Source organism: Thalassophryne amazonica, chromosome 19 (genome assembly GCF_902500255.1).
Source record: "Thalassophryne amazonica chromosome 19, fThaAma1.1, whole genome shotgun sequence".
NCBI lineage: Eukaryota > Metazoa > Chordata > Actinopteri > Batrachoidiformes > Batrachoididae > Thalassophryne > Thalassophryne amazonica.
Window position 1 is genome coordinate 29,892,721 of NC_047121.1, and position 24,937 is coordinate 29,917,657.

The 24,937-nt window shown below is 43.1% G+C and overlaps 1 long non-coding RNA gene across 1 annotated transcript; it reads right to left on the reverse strand.

Annotated features, from left to right (window-relative positions):
- Positions 1 to 359: 359 nt before the first annotated feature.
- LOC117501097 lies at positions 360 to 17,210 on the reverse strand. Its single transcript, XR_004557927.1, has 3 exons — positions 17,060 to 17,210; positions 3,508 to 3,517; positions 360 to 371 (listed from the first exon to the last, which is right to left on the reverse strand). It is a non-coding gene; the product is annotated as an uncharacterized LOC117501097 (long non-coding RNA).
- Positions 17,211 to 24,937: the final 7,727 nt, after the last annotated feature.

Below are 24,937 nucleotides of genomic sequence, written 5' to 3' on the forward strand. Positions count from 1 at the left end.
ACCCCAGGACGCTGGATGACCCGACCCTGACTGTAACATAAATGCTTGCATGGTCATCTCAACAATTGCCCCCCCCCCCCCCCCCCCTTTTCTGTTTCTTCACATTTATAAAACCTTTGTAATTGCTAGAATGGCCCAAGCAGAGGGTCACCCCTCTGAGTCTGGTCTGCTTGAAGTTTCTTCCTCAGTATCATTAGAGGGAGTTTTTCCTTATCCCTGCCGCCTGTGTGTTTGCTCCGGGGGTTGGTAAGGTTAGACCTTACGTGTGTGTCACACCCTGAGGCAGCATTGTTGTGATTTAGTGCTACATAAAATGAAATAAATTGAACAGATTCTCTTCCATCACTATAATGTGATTTTCACTGGTTCCACTTGAGTCCCACAGCACATGGACAGTTGAAGGTGTCTGTGCTGAGATCTGTTTCCAGCACATGATCTGTGCTGACTTATTGATGAGCCACAGCACTGCTGTTTTAGGTTCCACGATGTGTGGACTGAAGCTGAATCTGTGGTGTGTTTGTTTTCGGGGACGGTGGTCGTGTCATGTGTGGTCTGTTAACAGAAAAGTCACTGACTGCGACAAACCACAGATGACACTGGATTTTGCTCGACAGAGCGAGACGGTGAAACCCATGATGTGCCCTTCACCTCTCCCTGATCCCCTGACAAACACCCCCCCATGGCCCCGCCTCCAAAAGCAGGTTTCCCCTTACAGGTGCACAGGAGGCAAAGTGTGCAGTGACAGGAAGGAGGCGTGGCTCGTGCTGTCACAGCCTGAACCCTTCTACTGGTCACTGGACAAAACTGCACACTGCTCTATGAGTGTGTGTGTGTGTGTCCATCCTCAGGAATGTTCAGCATCAAAACACAGCACTTACCTCTGTGAAGGTGAGCAGTTTCACATAGAAAAAAAAAAAAAATTCTACGATGTGATCTAAAAGAAAAACAAAATTCAAACAGAATATTTTCTGTTGAATAATTATTCATTCATTCATCTTCTACCGCTTAGTCCAATTAAGGGTCGCGGGGGGCTGGAGCCTATCCCAGCAGTCATAGAACGCAAGGCGGGGTACACCCAGGACAGGGCGCCAGTCTGTCGCAGGGCCACAAATAGACAAACAAACACAGACACACCCAAACACACACCTATGGACATTTAAAAAAAAAAAAAAAAGACTCCAATCCACCTAACCCGCATGTCTTTGGATGTGGGAGGAAACCGGAGCACCCGGAGGAAACCCACGCAAACACGGGGAGAACATGCAAACTCCACACAGAAAGGCCACGGGAATTGAACCCACGACCTTCTTGCTGTGAGGCAACAGTGCTAACCACTAAGCCACCGTGCTGCCAATAATTATTCAATCACTTTAAAATAACACTTAACTAAATCATTATTCATCAGTGGAAACTTATCAGCTGTGATATATTATTTCAAGTTTGGTTAAACATTAAGAAATGTAAAAAATAAGGCCCAATGTTATAAATCTGTCTAGAGCAGGGCACGCTCAACACAAGAATGAGCACTGTGGATGAAGGAGCCTCATGAGGGAAGCCACCAAGACACCTATTGCAACTCTGAAGGAGTTACAAACTTAAACTGTGCATTCAACATTTTCCATTGCTTCACTAGTTATAGCTTCATGGTAGCGTGGAACAGTCATAAACTTTGTTAATAAGATATACTGAAAAGGCCAAAGTGTTCCATGTGCCTTCTAGCAAACTGTAGCTGAGGTTCCTTATGTTTTCTTACTAAGAGTCCGGCTCTGTTATATTCTACCACAAACTGGAACATATTCAGTGACTTGGGAAATGTTCATGTATCCATCCCCTGACTTGTCTAAAGAAAATAGGGTTGCAAAAGTGAATAATTGTATTTACAATGATCCTTATATTTATTTTTTCAAATTGGTTATGGTCTCTGAAAACAGAGGGTTATGTATAAAAATGGCCGTAATTCCTAAATAGATATTTTTCACAACTATAAGTTATGCTTGTGAAGACAAATTGCTGTTCTTCTGTCCATCTGTACAGCGAAACCTTCAGTGTCCTGAAATTCAGCCACTGCAAAACTTTCAAAATCAAAGTTTTTATACAATAATACTGGGAGGTATTAATGTATTAATTTCTGCTTTTTTTTCTTTTCTCTCTGAGGTGCAGCTCCATCCAGAGATGGGTGTGGTGTCTGTTCCAGAATTGTTTTGTAATTTATGTCTGTAGCATAGCCCAAGCAGAGGGTCATCCCTTTGAGTCTGGTCTGCTTGAGGTTTCTTCCTCAGAGGGAGTTTTTCCTTACCACTGTTGCTCTGGGGGTTAGTAAGGTTAGACCTTACTTGTATGAAGCACCTTGAGGCAACCTTGTTGTTATTTGACGCTATATAAATACATGAAAATGAGGTCAAAGATCTGCCTGCCAAAAAAAATTGTGAATTTCCGATATTTAAAAATGCCTCCTTTTTTAAACTGCAGTTTGGGTTTCAAGTAGGAAGTTCACAGAAGCTCTGAAATGCTCACATCGCCTGCCAGATGGTGACAAAAGCTGCTCAAATGTGCAGCAAGGTCTTGACTGTTTATTCATTTGAGAAGTCAAAAACAAAATAAAAATAGCCAAAAATAAACTTACAGTTGTGTCCCCGATCTTATGACGGTGCATGTCAGAACACAAACCATGCATGAAGTCAAAGGAATTGTCTGTAGACCTGCAAGACAGGATTGTCTCAAGGCACAAATTTGGGGAAGGGTGCAAAAAACATTTCTGTTGCTTTGAAGGTCCAAATGAGCACAGTGGCCTCCATCATCCATAAATGGAAGAAATTCGGATCAACCAGGACTCTTCCTAGTGCTGGCCGCCCATCAAAACTGAGCGATCAGGGGAGAAGGGCCTTAATCAGAGAGGTGACCAAGAACCCGAGGTACTTATGTACATGTGATTTTGTATTTTTTTATTTTTAATAAATTTGCAAAAATTACAAAAAACCTTTTTCTTGTTGTTATTATTATGGGGTAGAATTTTGAGGGGGAAAAATTAATTTACTCAATTTTGGAATATGGCTGTAACATAAAATGTGGAAAACGTGAACTGCTGTGAATACTTTCCGGATGCACTGTACACAGGAAATGTAGCATAGCGCAAGTTCTACCAGGAAGACTCAGGTTTCAAGCTTTCATTTACATTTGCTAATTAGTAACAGAAGTACCTCTAATTAGAAGCAGCTGGTCCACAACTGAGTCATCAACCACAACCAACAGGGAACGTCAAAGCCATTTAAAGAGATCAATCCTGACTCATCTATTTGCTGCTTGCAGTTGCTGTCCAGGACTTTGCCTCCTCCAACCCGCTGCCTCCAGTTGGTCCCTGTTGCTGTCCTGAGTCACACTTCCTCTGCTCTGCCACCTCCTATTGGTTCCTATTTGCTGCCAGGGTTGCTGGCCATGCATCTGCCTTCTCCTCCCAAACTCCTATGCTTGGTTCCTGTTTCACACCCTGGTTGCTGACCTGCACTGCACCTTTCTGCACCTCACTGCCACCAATTGGTCCCTGTCTGATGCCAGGGGTAGGCTCTGCCCTGCCTTCTCCCAATGGCATTATTTGAGTTTGACATCCCCTGATGCTGTCGGGAGTGGGGCTGACCCCAAAGTACATTTTTTTTAATCTATGGAATAAATGTTTTACAGTCTCTAATCTCCTGAGTCTTGATGGTAGACCTAATCATACCAGGTAGACAGAGGCAATGTGGGTCAGCAACTGGAGATTAAACACAGGAAAAATGTGAAAAAGCAGACATGAAAACAAGACAATCCGGAAGAATATATATATTATACAAATAATGGATGGTAAGGAGTCCAACATAGAGAAATATTGGATGAAGAAAAGTTATATTGGACAGCCAAGTATTTATATTGGACGAGGCGCAGCTGTGAATCCAATATTTCTCTATGTTGGACAACTTGCCATCCATCAATTGCTATGTTCTCCACCCCCCTCCCAAATTAAGCAAACAACAAAGAGTCAAGTAAATTAGATCAATTTATTTTGTTGTGAACAGCATATGATTGATTCTGATGCGAGGAATGCTTCTAAAACCTCAGCAGCATGCTTGTCTACCTTCTTAGTGTTTTTGGCATCCTTGGAGTTCAATATTTCCTCCGCTGTGAACTCAGCAAACCTCGCTGGCAGACGATTTTCTGCTGTTGTTGATATGTTTGTTGCCATTTTTTCAACCAGCGTCTGTCAGCTAGTTCCTGACCTTCGTATGCCGCACTCTGATTGGCTAGTTGTTGGCAGTAAGCTCTAACGCTATTGGTCAGTGGGAACCGATCCAATATAACTTTTGGTCCTAGCCTTTGATCCAACATAACTTTCTGACGCCAAGCATGCCAAAATACAGGTAAATGATGGACAGAAAGGCTAATCTGTGATTGACTATTGCAATCTGAGTGGAGAACACACACACACACACACACACACACACACACACACATATATATATATATATATATATATATATATATATATATAAAATCAACTTTGTTTCTGACTCCATTTGTTAAATATCACTATACCAGCAAATATCAGGATTGCTGACTGTTAAATGCATCTTGAATTTGTCTGTTTTGATGATGAATTGCTTTCAGAACACAGGAAACATCCCTTTCACTCTTGTAATTTATTCTGCATCGTGGCAGATGTGTGCTGCATAACCACATCCTGTATGGAACTTGAGAAACACTGAAAGAAAACGCATGCATCCACACATGCAGTTCTTATTGTTAACGGTATAAAGTGAACATTGACTCTCAACTGGAAGATGCTTTAAATTGAGCACCGTTGTTCTCTACGTTTTCTTCTCCTTTCCAGAGTGACTTCCCGTAAATGTGCACGTTGAATATAAACATATACATTTTTATTACTATGAGAGTTTGTTTTAAATTGCATAAAGATCATCACAGGGAGCTTCACTTCCACTGTGGTCCAGGTTTGGTGTGGCCGTGGTGGGGTGGTTGCACTGCTGTACAAATTTCAGTTAATAAGTCATTTTCAGTTCCTCTTTCTCTGCCAGCCAGGTTTATTTTCTCTGCATCTGTTATTCACTTTGCCAGCAAGATTACTGAAAAAAATAACAGACCAATTTCACCAAACCTGGTGTGGCAAGGATGGGTTGAAAACAGATGTTGTAACATCTCATTTGGTAAATTCAGATGAAGAGCAAATTTCATGATGTTTTAAAATCTGTTTAATATCTGAAGACAGTTGGTCTTATGAATAAACAAATTGTACAAAGCTGGTAAAAACACTGGTCTTTATTTTAGTAAGTACCATGTGACATGGGCAGCAGGCATTATTTTTTGAACTGCCACTGCAGCAGTGCTGGATTTACCAGACTCAGTTCTTGTGAAGGAGCTGCACAATAATGGAGCATAATCACCACATATTACACAGAATCTATAGTCTGACTCCACATATTAATTCATTTCACGTTATCTGACTGTGCAATGATTTCCAGGCTAAAGGAGAACTCACACTTCTGGCGGAGCTTTTCTGGCATCCCTGTGGAGGTTGGGGGCATTGAACCAGAATGGGCAACGTTCAACGCTTCCATTGCTGAAGCTACAGCAGGGAGCTGTGGCCTGAAGGTCTTTTAAGTGTCTCAAGGGGCGGCAACCCTTGAACACCGTGGTGGACACCAGTGGTCAGGGAAGCTGTCTGACTGAAGAAGGAGTCCTTCCAGGATATGTTATCTCTGAGGACTCCAGAAGTAGCTGCAAGGTACTGACAGGCCTGAAGGGCGGCAGCCTTTGCTGTGAGGGTGGCAAAGCAGCGGGTGCGGGAGAAGTTCAGAGTAACCATGGAGAAGGACTTTCGGTCGGCACCAAGATGCTTCTGGTGGACTGTGAGGCATCTCAGGAGAGGAAAACAGGGAACCATCCAAGCTGCCTACAGTAAGGATGGGACTCCGTTGACCTCAACTGGGGATGTAATCCGGTGCTGGAAGGAACACTTTGAGGAACTCCTGCATCAGACCAGAGTGCCCTCTATATTAGAGGCAGAGCTGGAAGCTGATGGAGGATTATCATCAATTCCCTTGGTGGAGGTCACTGAAGTAGTCAAACAACTCCACAGTGGCAAGGCCCTGGAAGTTGATGAGATCCGTCCAGAAATGCTGAATGTTCTGGGTGTGAAGGGACTATCTTGGATGAGACGTCTCTTCAATATTGCATTGAGGTCTGGGACAGTACCTAAGGAGTGGCAAACTGGGGTGGTGGTCCCCATATTTAAAAAAGGGGTCCAGAGAGTGTGTCCTCGCTACAGCGGCATCACACTTCTCAGCCTCGGTGGTAAAGTCTACTCCAGGGTGCTGGAAAGGAGGGTTCAAGCCGATAGTCGAACCTCTGATTGAAGAGGAACAATGCGGGTTCCATCCTGGTCGTGGAACAACCGACCAGGATGGAACCCGCATTCATTCTTCACTCTCACAAGGATCCTGGAGGGTGCCTGGGAGTATGCCCACCCAGTCTACGTCTTTTGTGGACTTGGAGAAGGCGTATGAATGGGTATACCTGGAGATACTGTGGGAGGTGCTGTGGGAGTATGGAGTCAGGGGGTCCCTTCTCAGGGCCATCCAATCTCTACTCACAAAGTGAGAGCTGTGTTCGGTTCTCAGCAGTTAAGTCAGACTCGTTTCCTGTCGGGGTTCGCTTCCGCCAGGGCTGCGCCTTGTCAACAATCCTGTTTGTGATATTTATGGACAAGATATTGAGGTGTAGTCGGGGGGGGTCCACTTTTGTGGGCTCAGGGTCTCATCACTGCTTTTGCAGATGATGTGGTCCTGTTGGCTTCATCGGTCTGTGACCTCCAGCACTCACTGGATCATTTCGCAGCTGAGTGTGAAGCGGCTGGGATGAAGATTAGCACCTCTAAATCTGAGGCCATGGTTCTAAGATGATGGATGGCCTACTCTGGGTAAGGAATGAGGTCTTGCCCCAAGTGAAGGAGTTCAAGTACCTCGGGGTCTTGTTCATGAGTGAGGGGACAATGGAGTGTGAGATTGGCCGGAGAATCAGCGTAGCAGGGGCGGTGTTTCATTCGCTCTACCGTACTGAAGGAAAGCGGAGCTTGTTAACCCCCACAATGTGAATCAGCTGCAAATAATGAATTATCTGCAAACTGTGAATCCTGAAAAATATCTTCCGAAATGTGAACAGATATCTTGCCAAAGGTGAATTTCTTCATGATTTGGTGTATGTGCTTGGCTGAGGAGCCAGTGGTGTGACGCTATCATCTGTGTGATTATAAATGCACACCTCTCACCTTCATGGCCCCACAGGGCTTTGCGCTGCCCCTCGACGTGCGCACGTGTTAGAATCTTTCATGTTCCCTATTAATGGGTGAACATCCAACACTTGGTGAATTCTGCTTCATGGTGATAGGAAAAGTCGACAATGAAGGAGCAACAAGTGATGTCGTTATTGAACACTTGGCCACCACGTGCCAGTTAGTCCTGTGGTAACTTTTCTGACACCTCCTGCTTAAATCCAAAAAGTGAGAAGGACCGTGAGGCCCCGCTTTCACAGTCTATTTATACAGAAAATCAAGATCAAGCGAGCTTTTGCTCTTCTGCTCCACGGTTTCTGTTTCACCGCCCCAGTCAAACTCCCCACCTGCCACTGTCCCTGGAGCGGGTTAGGACCAGCGGGGCCGATGTTGCCAACAGAACGGTCCCCTCTAAAAATCGGTCCACCCCTGCCTTCACTGCGCATGCATCATTTCTGTGCGTCAGCCGCAGTTCACTGATTATAACCTCGTTTCTGCTTAAAACTGCACTCCAGTCATCATCAATGTCAGTGACAGATATCTGAAGCTTTTGTACAACAATCACTTCCACATAAATTCAGCATTATTTCATAATCAAAGACGGAGGAAGTGATCAGAGCGCAGCAGCCAGACGTGCAGCTGCTGCTGTGTTCACTGCGCCTCCGTGACTTCAAAGCGTCAGTAGCTGCATTTGACAGGTGTACGGCCCCAGTCAAATTCCCCACCTGCCACTGTCCCCAGAGCGTGTTATGCCCAGCGGGGGTTGGCCGCTTGACACCAGAAGCAAGAGCCTGCATGGGGCTCCGCCCCCTCTTTTTTTTTTTTTTAATAAATGGAGCTAGGGTTTGCGATCAAGACTTCATGGAGTAATTGATCCATGAAATGAAATCTGTAAACTACTTAAACTGAAAGAAAATATATATCATGAATGAAATTCACGTTTTGCGACTTACGTTTTATGAGACGTGTTCAAGTTTTGTGGGAAATTTTGTTCATGTTTGCAACAAAATTTTTATTAACGGTTCGGGGATATTCAGTTTGTGTAAATGTTCATTAATGGTTTGCAGATAATTCACCATTTGCAGTAGATTCACATTTTGGGGGTCAACAAACTGAGCCAAAAGGCCAAGTTCTCGATCTGCTGGTCAATCTTGGTTCCTACTCTCACCTGTGTTCACGATGGTTGGGTCATGACCAAAAGAACTAGATTGTGGAAGCAAATGGGCCTACTCAGGAGGGTGGCTGGTGTCTCCCTTAGAGATAAGGTGAGAAGCTCAGTCATCCATGAAGAGCCGCTGCTCCTTCACAATGAAAGGAGCCAGATGAGGTGGTTCGGGCATCTGGTAAGGATGCCCCCTGGGTGTGTCCCTAGGGAGGGGTTCCAGGCGCGTCCATCTGGGAGGAGACCCCAGGGAAGACCCAGGACTAGGTAGAGACTAGATCTCCACACTGTCCTGGGGACGCCTTGGTGTTCTCCAATCAGAGGTGGAATGTGGTCCGGGAAAGGGAAGTCTGGGGTCGTCTGTTGGAGCTGTTGCCCCTGTGACCCGATCCCGGATAAGCAGTTGGAGATGAGTGAATAAGTGAGGAGAAGTCCACCGCAGGGCTTCGTTTGTCCTCAAACCTGCAGCAGCCTGTCATCTGCATCATTCTGTTATGTTTGTTGTCTTTGAAGGCGGAGCCTATAGAGCAGAGGAGGGTTTGCTTAAAAAGTTGCTGAAAGTTCACCTACAATTTGCAAGAAGGTACATCTGAGATGCAAGCCTACATTTGATGTTTCAGTGAAAGAAGACTTTCCTCTGTACCACTTCATCATGAAGCTGTATAACAGGAGATACAAAATGCAGAATTTGCACTGTGCACAATTTCTTCAATCACAGCCACAGAAGCCTAAAACTTCTTCTGGGTTGTCTGGGTGTCTTTCCTCACTCTTCACCTTCTTGCACAGTCACTCAGTTTTTGAGAACTGTCTATTCCACACAAATTTACCATAGAGTGCCATACTGTTTGTATTTCTTCATAATTGATGTAAATAAAGTCCAAGACATATTCAGTGACTTGGAAATGTTCATGTATCCATCCCCTGACTTGCCTGAAGAAAACTGGCAATTAAACTGATTATTTACAGGTATTATACTAAAGGAGCTGATTACTTATGCAACCCATCATCTTGGCTTTTATATTTTTATTAATTTATATCAAGTTGTAGAGATATACTTTCACTTTAAGATAATTTTAGAATTTTTTATATTGAGAAGCCTGATTTACTTTTGTATTTGAAATGCCATCAATAAATTAAAATGCATGAAATACCAAGGGGTTGAATACTTTTGCAAGCCGCTGTATGTCTTGGATTTTATTTAAACCAGTTATATAGAAATACAAACAGTATGGCACTCTATGGTAAATCTGTGTGGAGCAGATAGTTCTCAAAAACTAAGAGACTGTACAAGGAGATGAGTGAGGAAAGCCACCAAGACAACTCTAAAGACGTTATATGCTTCTGTGGCTGTGACAGATGCACATACACATTGGATTGTGCACAGAGAAATGCGCCACATGGCCAAAACATAACAGCCGACACGCAGTCACAATGCAAGTGATACTTCTCAAAAGAGTAATCTTTGATTTCATACAGTATCATTCCAGTGGTACCCAAGGATTCGCTGAAGAGACCATCTCTATTGATGTTTCAAGGTTAAGGTTTCCATTTTGGCTGTTGAAAGTAACTCAAATTATTGGACACCAAAATCATTCAATTCTGATCTTAAGTATTTGACATTAATTTCCACGTTTCTCGTTTCAATGCCTTAGTGAAAGGATTGTTGTTGGGGGAGGTGATGGTCTAGTGGTTAAGGTGTTGGGCTTGAGACCAGAAGATCATGGGTTCAAATCCCTGCCTGACTGGAAAATCACTAAGGGCCCTTGGGCAAGGCCTTTAATCCCCTATTGCTCCCGGTGTGTAGTGAGCGCCTTGTATGGCAGCACCCTGACATCGGGGTGAATGTGAGGCATAACTGTAAAGCGCTTTGAGCGTCTGATGCAGATGGAAAAGCGCTATATGAATACAGTCCATTTACCATTTTGATAGGGCAAAGGATATATTTTTAGAGTCTGCATGAGAAAATGAGAAAGTGGGATAGTTTTTAAAAAGATTGGGCATTTTTCAGTTTTGACCCTTCAAGCTAAAACTGTTAGTATCCCTAAAGACCACAAAATCACTCTCAAACCTTTTTCACTGTGAAAGTGTCATGGGACCTTCAGGTTGTCCTCTACTACAGAACACTGCTCAATAAAACTAAGCCACAATCTGCTCTTGACTCTTTACCTAGTACAAAAGGAAAACAAATAGAGCTGTTAGAACATGTTATCTAATTTATTCAAAGCATGTGGAAGAACTCAGACCCGACCTGGCTCATGTTTACACTGAGGGAATTTTAAGGGTCTTAACAGCTGGAGCCAAGATATTTCAAAAGAATTTTCTGAATTTGAAAAAAAATTCCTCAAATGCAGATTTTTACAAATCTTGGTCTCAGATATGTTTGGAGGCACATAATAGCACACAAATTATCATATATGTGTGTGTGCATGCTTTGGAAATAAAAGTGGAAAACAACCTCTTTACAAGTAACATGTGATACCAAAACCATACATTTTGAGAGAGAGAGACTGAAGAAGTGTCTGCTTGAGCTATATTCACACAAATTCTGCAGGGTTGTGTGGACCTTTGTCGATAATCCCCATTAGAGCATCTGAGAACAGTTTGAATCTTTGATTTAGTAACTTTCTCTGTGGAAACTGTTACAGACCCAATTCCCTCACAGTTAAATTCTTCCATCCTTTGTGATGGGTTGTGTTGAGATATGACTATTATTTGAGTTTCTGAATGTAACTGCTGTGAAACAGTCAGATTTAATACATTTTTCTGTGCAGAAACACTTTGCGTCACTGTCCACTATCCCTCATCCACCCAGCAGGTGGCAGACAATGTCGATAGGAGATTACACATGCAGCTGCGGCCTTAGGGGCCATCAGACTAGAAACGATAGAACTTAACTAAGAAGCTCATTTAATGTTACATGTAACCTCACAACTGCTCCTGATTTCCTGTACGTATGTGCTACATCTGGTCCAATAAAGTTGCAAATTAAATTTGCGCTTAACCCTTGTCAAAATTGATTCTGGCAATTTTGGAATCAACATTCATTCCAGTGAGTCCTTTTGGCATCTCCCCTTGTTTTCATTTGGGGTCACCACAGAAGATCTAAAGTGGATGTGCACTGAGCTGGCACAAGTTTGACACTGGATGCCTTTCTTGATGCAACTACACATTGGATGAATGGGCAGGGGTGGGTCTGAACCAAAAACCTTCCACAATGGTAACAAGCACACTTAATTACTTGGCCACCGGTACAGTTTAGTGGCAACGTTCATTGACAAACTAAATGAGGTAGAAATCGGCTAACAGACCTGAGAGGAGTCAGACGTGACCTTTGATCCCATGATTGACCCTTGGCAAATGTGACCTTGTTGTGCAATTCCAGAACCCACCACATACACTCAACAAAAATATAAACGCAACACTTTTGGTTTTGCTCCCATTTTGTATGAGATGAAACTCAAAGATCTAAAAACTTTTTCCACATACACAGTATCACCATTTCCCTCAAATATTGTTCACAAACCAGTCTAAATCTGTGATAGTGAGCACTTCTCCTTTGCTGAGATAATCCATCCCAACCTCACAGGTGTGCCATATCAAGATGCTGATTAGACACCATGATTAGTGCACAGGTGTGCCTTAGACTGCCCACAAATAAAAGGCCACTCTGAAAGGTGCAGTTTTATCACACAGCACAATGCCACAGATGTCGCAAGATTTGAGGGAGCGTGCAATTGGCATGCTGACAGCAGGAATGTCAACCAGAGCTGTTGCTCGTGTATTGAATGTTCATTTCTCTACCATAAGCTGTCTCCAAAGGCGTTTCAGAGAATTTGGCAGTACATCCAACCAGCCTCACAACCGCAGACCACGTGTAACCACACCAGCCCAGGACCTCCACATCCAGCATGTTCACCTCCAAGATCGTCTGAGACCAGCCACTCGGACAGCTGCTGAAACAATCGGTTTGCATAATCAAAGAATTTCTGTACAAACTGTCAGAAACCGTCTCAGGGAAGCTCATCTGCATGCTCGTCGTCCTCATCGGGGTCTTGACCTGACTCTAGTTCGTCGTCGTAACCGACTTGAGTGGGCAAATGCTCACATTCGCTGGTGTTTGGCACGTTGGAGAGGTGTTCTCTTCATGGATGAATCCCGGTTCACACTGTTCAGGGCAGATGGCAGACAGCGTGTGTGGCGTCGTGCGGGTTGAGCGGTTTTCTGATGTCAATGTTGTGGATCGAGTGGCCCATGGAGGCGGTGGGGTTATGGTATGGGCAGGCGCCTGTTATGGACGAAGAACACAGGTGCATTTTATTGATGGCATTTTGAATGCACAGAGATACCGTGACGAGATCCTGAGGCCCATTGTTGTGCCATACATCCAGAACATCACCCTCATGTTTCCAGCAGGATAATGCAAGGATCTGTACACAATTCTTGGAAGCTGAAAATGTCCCAGTTCTTGCATGGCCGGCATACTCACCGGACATGTCACCCATTGAGCATGTTTGGGATGCTCTGGACCGGCGTATACGACAGCGTGTACCAGTTCCTGCCAATATCCAGCAACTTCGCACAGCCATTGAAGAGGAGTGGACCAACATTCCACAGGCCACAATTGACAACCTGATCAACTCTATGCGAAGGAGATGTTTGCACTGCATGAGGCAAATGGTGGTCACACCAGATACTGACTGGTAGCCCCCCCCAGTAAAACAAAACTGCACCTTTCAGAGTGGCCTTTTATTGTGGGCAGTCTAAGGCACACCTGTGCACTAATCATGGTGTCTAATCAGCATCTTGATATGGCACACCTGTGAGGTGGGATGGATTATCTCAGCAAAAGGAGAAGTGCTCACTATCACAGGATTTAGACTGGTTTGTGAACAATATTTGAGGGAAATGGTGATATTGTGTATGTGGAAAAAGTTTTAGATCTTTGAGTTCATCTCAAATGGGAGCAAAACCAAAAGTGTTGCATTTATATTTTTGTTGAGTGTATATGTATGTCCCGAGTTTGATGCAAATGTGATTAAAAAAAACTTAAACTCTGACTTTCGACACTAATGACTTTGACCCTTGCCAAACCTAACCCCTCAAGATCAATTCTAGGGTCAACCTACATTCACCAAAGCACATTTGGTGGAACTCTGGCCAAGCACCTCAGAAGATTAATGGAACATACACGTTTTTCAAATGATAGTAGAATACCCAAAACACACCCATAATTATTTAAGAGTCTAAATACCACCGCGTTGCTCTCTGTGCCTGAATTCACATTCAGATTCTACACTGTATAAACAACAAGGTGGATTTGAACGCACCCTGAATGCACGTGTGCTGTTCACTTTCGTCGTGCACAACCGTTATGTTAAAATGAGGTGTTGCAGTGCCTTCAGGGATCCACTCTAAGCAGGTCAGAAACATAAAAACATGGAACCTTATTAAAAATACATCTATTACTCTTTGCAGATAATCCACAACATCCACTTATCTACCAGCACGACCTTGTCCGGGGCGGCTAACAAACGCAACCTATGCATCATTCATTTGTCATGTTCTAATCACAGAATGTCCATCTTTAGTCCACTAACAGCTGCTCTCACATGGCTGAAGCCTTCTCTCTACTGGTTAGCCCTGTGTCCACGCTGTTACTGCCACAGCTGACAATGGACGGAAACCCCACCCTCTGCTCCACCCACCGAGCAACACCAAGCAGCTTCATGTCCTGGAAGGCGGGGCCTATGAGCTGTAGGCCAATGGGAAGGCCCCGACTTGATAAAACAGTTGGAACAGAAACAGCAGGAAGACCTGGGGGGGGGGGGGTGACAAAAGGATAATGGTGAAGTTAAGCACTGATTACCACTAAACAGTTAGTTACACTTTGGGATAAAAAATGTGAGTGAAACTTTAACTGAAAACAATTTGACCTGGTCCAGACTTTAACTCTCAAATTCTGACAAAGTGAAACCACAGAGCTGTGCTTGAAAACAAATAGTTTTTTTTTAAAGATGGACAGAAATCTCCCCCTTCCCTTCCCACCTGAGGGAGGGTGGTATGTGTTTCCTTATCACGGACCGGGGGGGGGATATGTAGATTGTTTATATTGCGAATGTAATAATAAGCGTGAATCCACTGTGTACGCGTATGCAACAAATCATCAAATCAGTTCACATCCTCTCTGCCCCTAAATTATTAAAAAATACACGTGGAAAAATAAAGAACAAGAACCAGCATTCCACATTTCTTCTATTATCTAAATATACCTACACAACATTTTAATTTTTTATTATTAAACACTCCATGAATGTTAATTTTCAACAGCTGAAATAAAGTTGTCAGTTTGAACCGTCTCCTCTCCCCTCTCCCCCCTCTGTTGGCGACCACCGCCCTAACGCTCTGACTCTGTCACTATGGTAACGTTTAAACGTGCCTTCAAAATAAGATACAGAGATACACCACAAAAATGAATACAAATGCATGAATTTTAACTCACATCAATGGGAGCCCTGAGCTTGTTTCTCTGCAACGAGATGGTCCCATCTGTTGGAGACACCCTAAGTGTGTTGCTTATGTTCAGTCTACTCCGTTTTTTTTTGTTTTGTTTTGGTAGCTGTCACTGCAGAAAACCCCCTTCACACAGATAGGATGTCGGCAACAGGGTTTTCAGTGCTGTGGTAGTGATCTCGGGTATTCTGCCATGACTTTAATCCAGAACACCGACAGAGTTGTGTCTTGAAAATACTTTTAAAGCCGCCGTCGTTTGCGATCTCCAGTAGTTGAGCTTCTTCTTGACAGACGTGCTGGATTCACCTGGTTGTTGATAAATGGGTCGCGGATCCATTCCTTGGCAGTTCGTGGGTCCTTTTTGGTTGGGAAGTAGCGCTCGAACTCTTTTAAAAGCAAAGACAGGTGATCGTGCACCAGCTGGGAGAATGAAGGCTCAGGCTCAGTCTCACACAAAATCCCAGCTAATGTTTGAAACATGTCCAATATGCCTCTGTTCACGCGCCGTCCCCACAAATCCAGTTTGGCTTTAAATGCAGCTACTTTATCTGCCAACTTGAAGACCGTTGTCATTTTCCCCTGAAGTGACAGATTGAGTTCATTGAGCAGCGTGAATATGTGCACAAGTAAGCCAGTTTTGCGACCCATTCCTCGTCACTGAAATGTGCTGCCAGTGGTGACTTGTTTTCTGAGAGAAATCTTTGCAGTGGCTCTCGTAATTCAAACACTCTGGCCAGCGATTTCCCTCGGGATAACCATCTTATTTCTGTGTATAAGAGAAGCCGTCTGTGCTCCGCGTCCATCTCCTCACAAAGCTGCTCAAAAAGGCGCAGTTAAGGACGTGCGCTTTGATGTGGTTAATAACTTTAACGACATCATTCAATACGCTGTTCAATTTCGGTGGCATTTTTCATCTTGCCAGCATTTCCCTGTGAATAATACAATGCGTGGATCACACTCAGGTGCAACCTCCTTAATCCGAGCAGTTAAACCAGACAGCCGTCTGGTCATGGCAGCAGCTCCGTCTGTGCATATGCCAACACAAAAGGACATTTCAGTTTTCCTGATATATAACCATCCAGCGACTTGAACAGTTCTGCGGCTGTGGTGTTGGTTGGCAACTATAGCGCACATAACATATCCTCATGTACATCCTCCTGATAAAGATACGCACATAAACAAGTAGTACTGCCTTGTTGTCAACATCTGTAGATTCAACCTGGAGTGCGTACCACGGTGATGTATTAATCCTCTCCAACAATTGTTTCTCAATATCTTCGGCTATTTCCTCAATGCGCCGAGTCACGGTGCTGGCCGACAGAGGCACCTGTGCTATCTTTTTAACAGCAGCCTCTCCTAGAAGGTCACGGCAAATGTCTTTAGTGGAGGGCAATATCAATTCTTCAACAGTGAATGGCTTTTGTATGATGCTCTCAGTGCATTCGCATTTATTGATGTGGTGGCCGCCAGTAATTTTTTCTGTCCTTCGTGTTCCTGTTTTTTTCTTTCAAAATACTCCGGGGGCTTGTCTTTTAATCCAGGGTGCTTGGTCTCCAAGTGGCAAAGCAGTTTTGAAGGCTTTACTGCCTCATTAGAGAGCCGGTCGCCGCATATTATGCAGAGCGGGCTTGGTCTGTGGGCATCACCTGTCGAGATAAATCCATATTTCAAGTAGATCCTGGTATTGTCTGTTAAAAGACTTCTTTTTCTTGGAAGTTGTAGGTTCTTCTTCGTCTCTTCACTGGGCCTTTTCCCCATCGAATTGAAACTTTCCAAAGACGTCGGTTTTTTTACTCATTTTGCTAACTTGTGGGTTAATTTTTTGGTACTCAAGTGACAGATGTAACCAAGAGAACCCGGTCATTTTTTTAAATAAAAGATTTTTCAAAAAAAAGATTATTCAGACTCAGATAATAAATACAACGGAAATAATTAATAATTTCTTGGGCCCGGTGGCCCGGTACTAATTGATCCACGGACTGGTACCGGTCCGCGGCCAGGGGATTGGGGACCACTGCTCTAGTAGAGGCCTGGGAGTTTGAGAGTTCAGGGCAGTATCTTAGCTATTCCTCTACTGCACTCTTCTGGACAGAGACCTCTGATGTTGTGTCTGGAATCTGCTGGAGCCACTTATCCAGTTTAGGGGAGTTACAGCTCCTAGTGCTCTTATTACCACTGAGACCACTTTGGACTTCATCTTCCACATCTACTCCACTTCCTCCTTCAGCCCTTGGTACTTCTCTACTTTCTCATGCGCCTTCTTTCCAATGTTACGATCAGCTGAGATTGCCACATTGACCACAACTGCAGTCTACTTTCCCTTGTCAACTATCACTATTCTGGTTGGCTGGCCAGCAGCTGCAGTCTGTGTGGAATTTGAAGCCCCACACCTTAGCCCTGTCGTTCTCAACCATCTTTCCCATCGGGACTTGGGGATTTCTGATCCGTATGCGGCACAGACGTTCCTGTACATGATTCCCGACACTTGGTTGTGCCTCTCGGTGTACACTGTCCCAGCTTGCATCCTGCTACGATGTGCTGGACTGTCTCTGGGGCACATTTGCACAAACGGCAACTTGCGTCCAGTCGGCTGTGGTAGACTCTTGCCTCTATGGATCTGGTGCTTCAGGTTTGTTCTTGTGCTTCCATGATCAGAGCCTCTGTGCTGTCCTTTAGGCAGATCATTTCTAGCCACTGGTAGGACTTCTTGATGTCATACATTTCCTGTGTCTGTCGATGGTACATCTGTGCAACATTTCATTCAAAGGTTGAACACTTGTGTTTTGCCAGAGATGGCACCAAACATCAACCCATTACAAAAAAATACACACACACTGTTCAAGTTACATTAACTATGTGAGAAATAGTAAAATCTCCAAAAATGATTTTTTTTATTTTTTTAATATCCTGTAAGGCATGGGAAAAGTATTAACAATTTGCAACAAAGATGTTCAAAGTACTGAAACAAAACACTGCATAATTTCATGTCCTCTTACACCAGGGGTGGGCAACTTGTTCCAGAAAGGGCCAAGAGGGTGTAAGTTTTCTTTGCAGCCACTGACTCCACCAGGTGATTTCACTGATTAATATCACTTTGAGCAGATGGAATCAGTTAATCAGTGAAATCACCTGGTGGAGTCAGTGGCTGCAATGAAAACCTGCACCCTCTTGGCCCTTTCTGGAACAAGTTGCCCACCCCTGTCTTAGACCAAAGGATCAAATAAAAATGGGCCATCCCCTGCATCTGCATATATTCAATAAATAACAAACCTGCAGAGAGAAACAAATGGCTAAAAAACATGATGCGAAGTCGAGTCCATTTTGTCGCATCAATATATTTAAAATAACGTTTTTCTTTTCTTTCTTTCAAAGAACTTATTAAAAGCCCCAAATGACCATAACATTCATGCCCATGATGAGTGCATGTAAACGTCTGACCACAACTGTAATTCATAACCTGTTAGGTAAGAAAGTCAAGTGATTAAACAAACTACATAGATACTTACATGAACTTACTGCAGTATTCTCTTGTGTCACATACTGGACCTTAGAGTGAATGATGGAATGATGCCAGTGTTGGAAAAACAAACAAACAAAATAAATACAATTAAAAATCACCAGTTGCTATTGGTGCTCTGAAATGTTCCTAAATGGCGACATGGTATTCTCTTGAAGATTGATTTATTTTGTTAACATATTGGTTTTTTGTTTGTTTGTTTGGTGGAGTGGGGTGGGGATCATATGGATGTAATTGTATTTTTTTATTCTTTTTTTTTTATATATATATATACACTACTTGACAAACTTTGGACTCACTTTCCTAACTGAATAGGAAAGTGGGTCTAAACTTTTGACTGGTATATATAATAATAATCCTTATGATATTATTTTAAATATTTTAATGTTTATGATATACAGTGAACACTTTTTTATTTATGTTGAATAAAATCATCAGATTTGTTGCTTGTCACAATATGCAGCTTTCAGTGGCTAGGAAAGGTAAAAAAAATCATTAAATTTCTCAACTATGTTGTTAAACTGGCGACGCTGAGTGACACACAGATAAGAGGTTCAACTAAGGTGAAAAAATGGTCAGGTTTACTTAAGGGTGTCTGATATTGTGGTGTTGTTTTTTTCCAGGCTTGAGTATGGAAATATATAGTATTATTACAATTACAGAAAAAAGGATACATCAATATTTTAAACCCCCTCAAACTGTTCTTTTTACTTCTTTTTTCAGGGTGTCAGATCCAAGTACCCCATATGATTTGACCCATGTTCTGGGGTCGTGGTCAGATTCATGAGGTGAAAAATACCCTTTAGGGTTTTAATCTACAATGTGCTTCACAAGTGTGTGCAAAGTTGTAGTAAAAAATAATAAATAATGAATGAGAATACAAAAATACAAAAAATGAATAAAAATATGAAAGGAGCATCTGTTCAAAGATGATTTCAGGGTTCCATGATCCTTTGCCCATATGGAGTGGACATTAGGAATTAAGAACCTTCTCTTCTCAAATAAGAATATCGATGGCACGTAACCTGGGTGCGATTCCCCCATGGATTCAATTTTTTAATCTACGTATACGTATATACATTTACATATGTTTGAATGCCTTTGGTAACCACATTTCATGCTGGCTTGTATTTTTTTTTCTTCGTGGTGGCCAGCGGTGGTGCCATCTTCATTGTTTACAACTGTAGAGTCGATCTGGAACCACACCAAGTTCACAGGGGATGATGGGTCCTTGAAAGACTCTGTTTGGCGATGCCAATGCCTTTGTACGCTTGTGGGACTTGGACTCTAACCACTAACCTAAAACAATGAACGGACATCTTTGGCATTAGTTCTATTTGGAGGATCATTTGGTACCAGTGGAATGACTTTGTGTCAAATGAGCAGTTACTTAGGGAGACTCAGATGAAGACTATCATTTGGGTTGTGAGCGAACATCATCTATGACATTCTGGACGTGTGGTGCATTTCTCTGGGGATGATCCAGCGTGGAGGTGCATCAGTGTTAACTGGAGACCACCAAAGGGGGCGCAAAGGTTTTACTTGGCTGTGGCACACACATAGATACTTTTGAGTGGCTGGGATGAACCAGTTGTCCTCCTGGGTGCTTGCTACAATCCACAGCAGTCCTGTGGTATGTTGGATGTGGTGACATGTGAAACCAGCTCATATTTAACAAACCAGCTGTTTAAAAAAGTAATTTAGGATCAAAATATCATTATGATGTTGCAATCGTGCTCTCTTCGCTGTTTGTCCTCCAGTGCAATGTCTCCTTTTTAGCAGAGGAAGAGGATGGATGAAGAGGAAGAAGGCGTGTCTCGTGTTGGGCGTCACGAGACGGTGGCAAGAGACGAGTCGCTTGAACACCCAACTTCCTGCGAGCGAAAGGAGGAAGAGGAGGGACAAACATCAAGGGGACAGACAGACAGACGCATACAGTATGTTGATAATGACCTCTGACCTCCCAGTGAGAGGAGGCTGCAGTTTGTCACTTATCCAATAGATGGTGCTATGCACCTGTCATTTGTCAGAATTGTGTGGCATCTGCAGGTTAAGTTTGAAATTAAATGATGCCACCTGAATGTTCCGTCACATTCTGCTGAGACGTCCACCGTTAGTCTCTCTGACATCTGGTGTAACGTTGCGTGTTTTCTGTGCAGCACCAGAGGTGCGGAAGTGCTGAAGATCAGGATTCAAATATGAGTTTGCAGGGAAAGTTGAAATCCTCATCATCACACCTGGAGGGGGCGTGTCCACATCCTGATGACGTCGGATGGGGTATAAAACAGAGGTGTGCAGCTCTCATTTTGTTCAGCTGAGTGCAGAGGATCCAGTGGGCATCAGGTGTGCGTGCTGACTGTGTGAAGATGAAACTGTGTGTGGTTTTTGTGCCCGTGCTGCTGCTGGCTCTGCATCTCTCACTGCAGGTTGGATTCTTACTTGTGTTTTACTATAGCAGGAGTTTAGCACAACAGCTTGTGTGTGTAGGACTTTTTTTTTTTTTTTTACTTGAAGTTGTAACAGGTGACTGGTAACTTTTAAAGTTCAGTTGTATAATGTATGTGGACATGATCCTGAAAGTAATTAGTACAAACCAGCTTCTTAAGCTGCAGCTAATGAAGTGAAGTTGTCAGTGAAATATCACTAGACATGGATGTCTAGCAGACTATTAAGATCTTTAAACAAACTAGTTTTAGTGAACTTAAACTTCAATAGATTGAACTTTCCTACCTACTCTGCTAGTATGTGTTTGGTTTATGTGGCAAAAAGTGAGGCATGAACAAATATCCCACTGGTTAGTCTGTCACAAATGGGGCAGCTTAAAGTGGCCAGTTTTCTTCATATTTTGTCATTCACTTAATGAGAAGGTACTTGTTTTAAATGTCCAGCATTATGGTAAATGTAGTAGTCTGCTTTTTGTTTTTAAAAAGTAGTCAAAATTGTGTGTGTAACAGTTTACACAATTATCCATATACAACCTATAGTTAGGCTGAGGTTGCACAGAGGAAGAAAATGAACTATATTAAGATGTGGTCTTAAATGTAAGCCTTGTTACACTTGTGGGGTTTTGGCCATTTTATGTACCAACTTAAAGCATTGATAAAATGCCATTTACCATGATTTGGACCTGATTATTGGACACTATTTGAAACATGAGGTTCTCACACTGTCATTGATAAAAGATGGAGGGGGAAAGAATGTGCTTTTCTTAAAATTGCCCAAATGACTTCACCTAAAATCCCAGACTGGAGCCACACCTGCTACATTTCTCCATGTGATGCCATGTGGAGCTTTGTCAGGAAGGGCATCGGTATAAAAAACAAACTTGTGCCAATTCAATGTTCAGATCCACCTTGGATCTGCTCTGGTGACCCAGAGTGAAACAAGTGAAGGGTCTTACTAATGTACCTGTGCAACACCCCATAGATGTAGTTTCCACTTCATGAATTAAGGAAGACTTGGCCACCTCTGGAACACTGGATACTCAATGTGCTTCTTGGTTTGCTAAACTTGATTGACTCTGCTTATAAATGTACACCAGAGTATGAAAAAGTAGATGTTTCTGGGGATGACTCACTTTCTGTACTTTAATTTGGTGATGACAACCCAGTAGTTGGTGTCTGGGGACTTGTTGATCTGTGCTATGTGGGGTCTCAGACTCCTTCAGAATGCTGACTGTCTTTCTAGAATAGTGGCGTCCAGAGTAATGCAGAAAGGATGTTAATCAGTGTAATCACCTGCTGATGTCAGTGGCTGCAACAAAAAACTGCACCATTTTGGCACTCTGTGGACTGTCCCAGTGTTGAAAGATTAAGTGACTTTACTGTGGGGTCTGTCTGTGTAAATCATGATTCTAAAGGTTGGTAACTGGTTAAAATGACAAACTTGACTTTCAACTGAGCACCTATAAGCAAAGATTGCTTCACTTGGGATGCTTGCATGGCAGAACCTATGGGAAATGTGCAGAGATGCTGAATTATTGAAACTTCCACACTGCACTTGCATTTCAGTAAAACTAAATCTAAGTTGCAAGCTTACTGGGTAGTTTAGCACCTTATTAAAGTGTCCTTGCAAAAGGTACCTACAGTCTGAAGCACAACTCTTGCACTGGCTGGAGATGAGTAGTGAGATCTTGTGGGTCTCCTCAGCCCTGTCCAAATGATGCAACATGCAATGCATCATTGCAAGTGGCAGTTGCAAATACTCTGTTGCTATGATCCAAAATATGGCTAAAGGGCACGTCAGGTCCAGCATGGTGGAAACTTAATTTTGTGAGGTTTTTTTTAAGAGACAGGTGAACAAGAGCATTAAATTAATGCTGTGGACTTCCTGTGTTACAGGTGCAGAGTCTGAACACACAGCCAAGCCACTGAACGTGACTACGTCAAACATGACTGTGTCAAGCTACACCACGATGTCCAGTTTCAACACTTCAGTGAACACGACCAGAAACGGCTCTCCACAGAGCGAGGCCTTCACACTGCTGCTCCCAGCCGCACTCGTGGCTGCTGTCCTCAGCGGTAGTTCTTAGTAACTGGACGATTGGCATCTGCACATGAGACACCACCAAATGGCTGGATTTTGGGCCTCACACTGTTCAAAGAGCACATCTAAAAATTCACTCTACTGTAATGTTTTAAAATCCACAAATGTGATTGGAACGAGTCTGACGCAAACCCACGTCGCTACGAATGAATGGCAGACTGTTCACCTGTTGTGCACGAGAGCTGGAGACGCACATGGCCGCTCTTCAGTTATGTCTTCTGCAGGAAGTCTTCATGGACTTGAGTAAATGCCCTTGAAACACCTGAAGGAGGGGGAACAGAAGCGGACTTGTGCCCGTTGCTCGAATCGTGTTATGATGCGTTATGGCCTAAAGTAATGGAGAGAATTTTGTATTACAAACTGAAATCAAACATTAGAAAAATGTACAATAAAGGTTTTGATTGTGGATAACTTGTACTTTTTTTATTAAAGCAGTAAAATGTGGATCAAATACAGCCTTGACATGAACTGGCCGAGTTACCAGTTTCTCCTGGAGCTAAAGTACTAGGTTGTGCTGTAGAAAAGCCTGGTGGATTAAGTTGGTCTTTGCTGCAGTAGACCAGCATGTCTAAGCTTGCCAGCTCATGGGCCCACTTTAATATAAAAGCTCCCATTGGGTACCAACACAGGTCAGTGCCTGTAACATGCTAGTCCTACATGCATTAATCCTGGAAACTCAAGTCTTATAACTTGAATACTTCAGCATTCAACTCTGAAATGTGAAACTACAAAAAGCAATCAGTTTGTGCAGCAGGGCTGAAATTGCTTTGGACCATTGGCATACCTCAGACACATTAAAGGGTGAGGACCAATCATCAGTTAAAGTAACTTTTCCAAATTCATAAAATGTAACCAATGGGAATGCCAATAGCCTACTGAATGGAAGACTGATGGGTCTTACCACCCCTAAACACATGGGTATATAGAATCACTTCTGTCTTGGGACCAACACATGGATGAACCAGAACCCAAATTACACTCATGGTGATAAAACAGGATTTTATTTAAAGTGGTGCACTTTACCAAAGATTTCAGGAATATAAGGAGCCAACTCCTTGGACACGCTATGCTACAAACTGTAGCGTACTGAGAACAGTCACTTAAGAGGCTCAGTACCTTAGTGGTTAGCAGTTTCCTCAGTAAGTAGTTCCTGGTCTTGCTTCCCACTTGGGCCTTTGTTTGTGTAGGTTGCCTTCTCCCACTTCCAAAGACATGCAGGTTGAGTTTGACTCTAAACTGAAAGTGTGAGATTGTCAGTTTGTCCATATGTGGTCCTGTGATAGACTGGCATGCTGGCTAGGAGTGCTCAATAACTATGTATAGGCTTCAACTCCAATCAGAACAGGGCCTAGATGTAGGCCGGTGATAGGTGTCCTGTCAAGGCTGCATCCTGGCTTATGCCCAGTCACTACTGGGGTAGTATTGTTTCTCCCCCAATGAACCTTGACTGATGTAAGCAATTACAGAAAATTAATTTTAAATTCACCTGGAACATTACTGGTTACACTTAAAATAGCCCGAAATGAAGTAAACCACTTTACAGACATTACGGTTGTTGAATAAATGAAACAAGACGTGATTTGCCAAAAGTCAACATTCTGAATATTGACAGTTCTGGCCACTCGGTGAACTTCACTTGTTTTTCTGTTCATAAATGTCCATTTTATATAAAGGCACAGCTTCAGAGTGGAATTTTACTTGTTTCACCGTGAAGCAGGTTCATGCGGGTTTTTTTTTTTGTTGTTGTTGGACTATATACTTTTTTCCTCACCAGTTGCTCTTGCCCTCCTTCCACTGCTGTGGTTTCACCTGTTGCCAAGCAATGCTGTGTGGTGAAATTGGACCTGGTTTCTGCAGCTCCATGTTGCCACAGAAATTCTTCAATCCACAG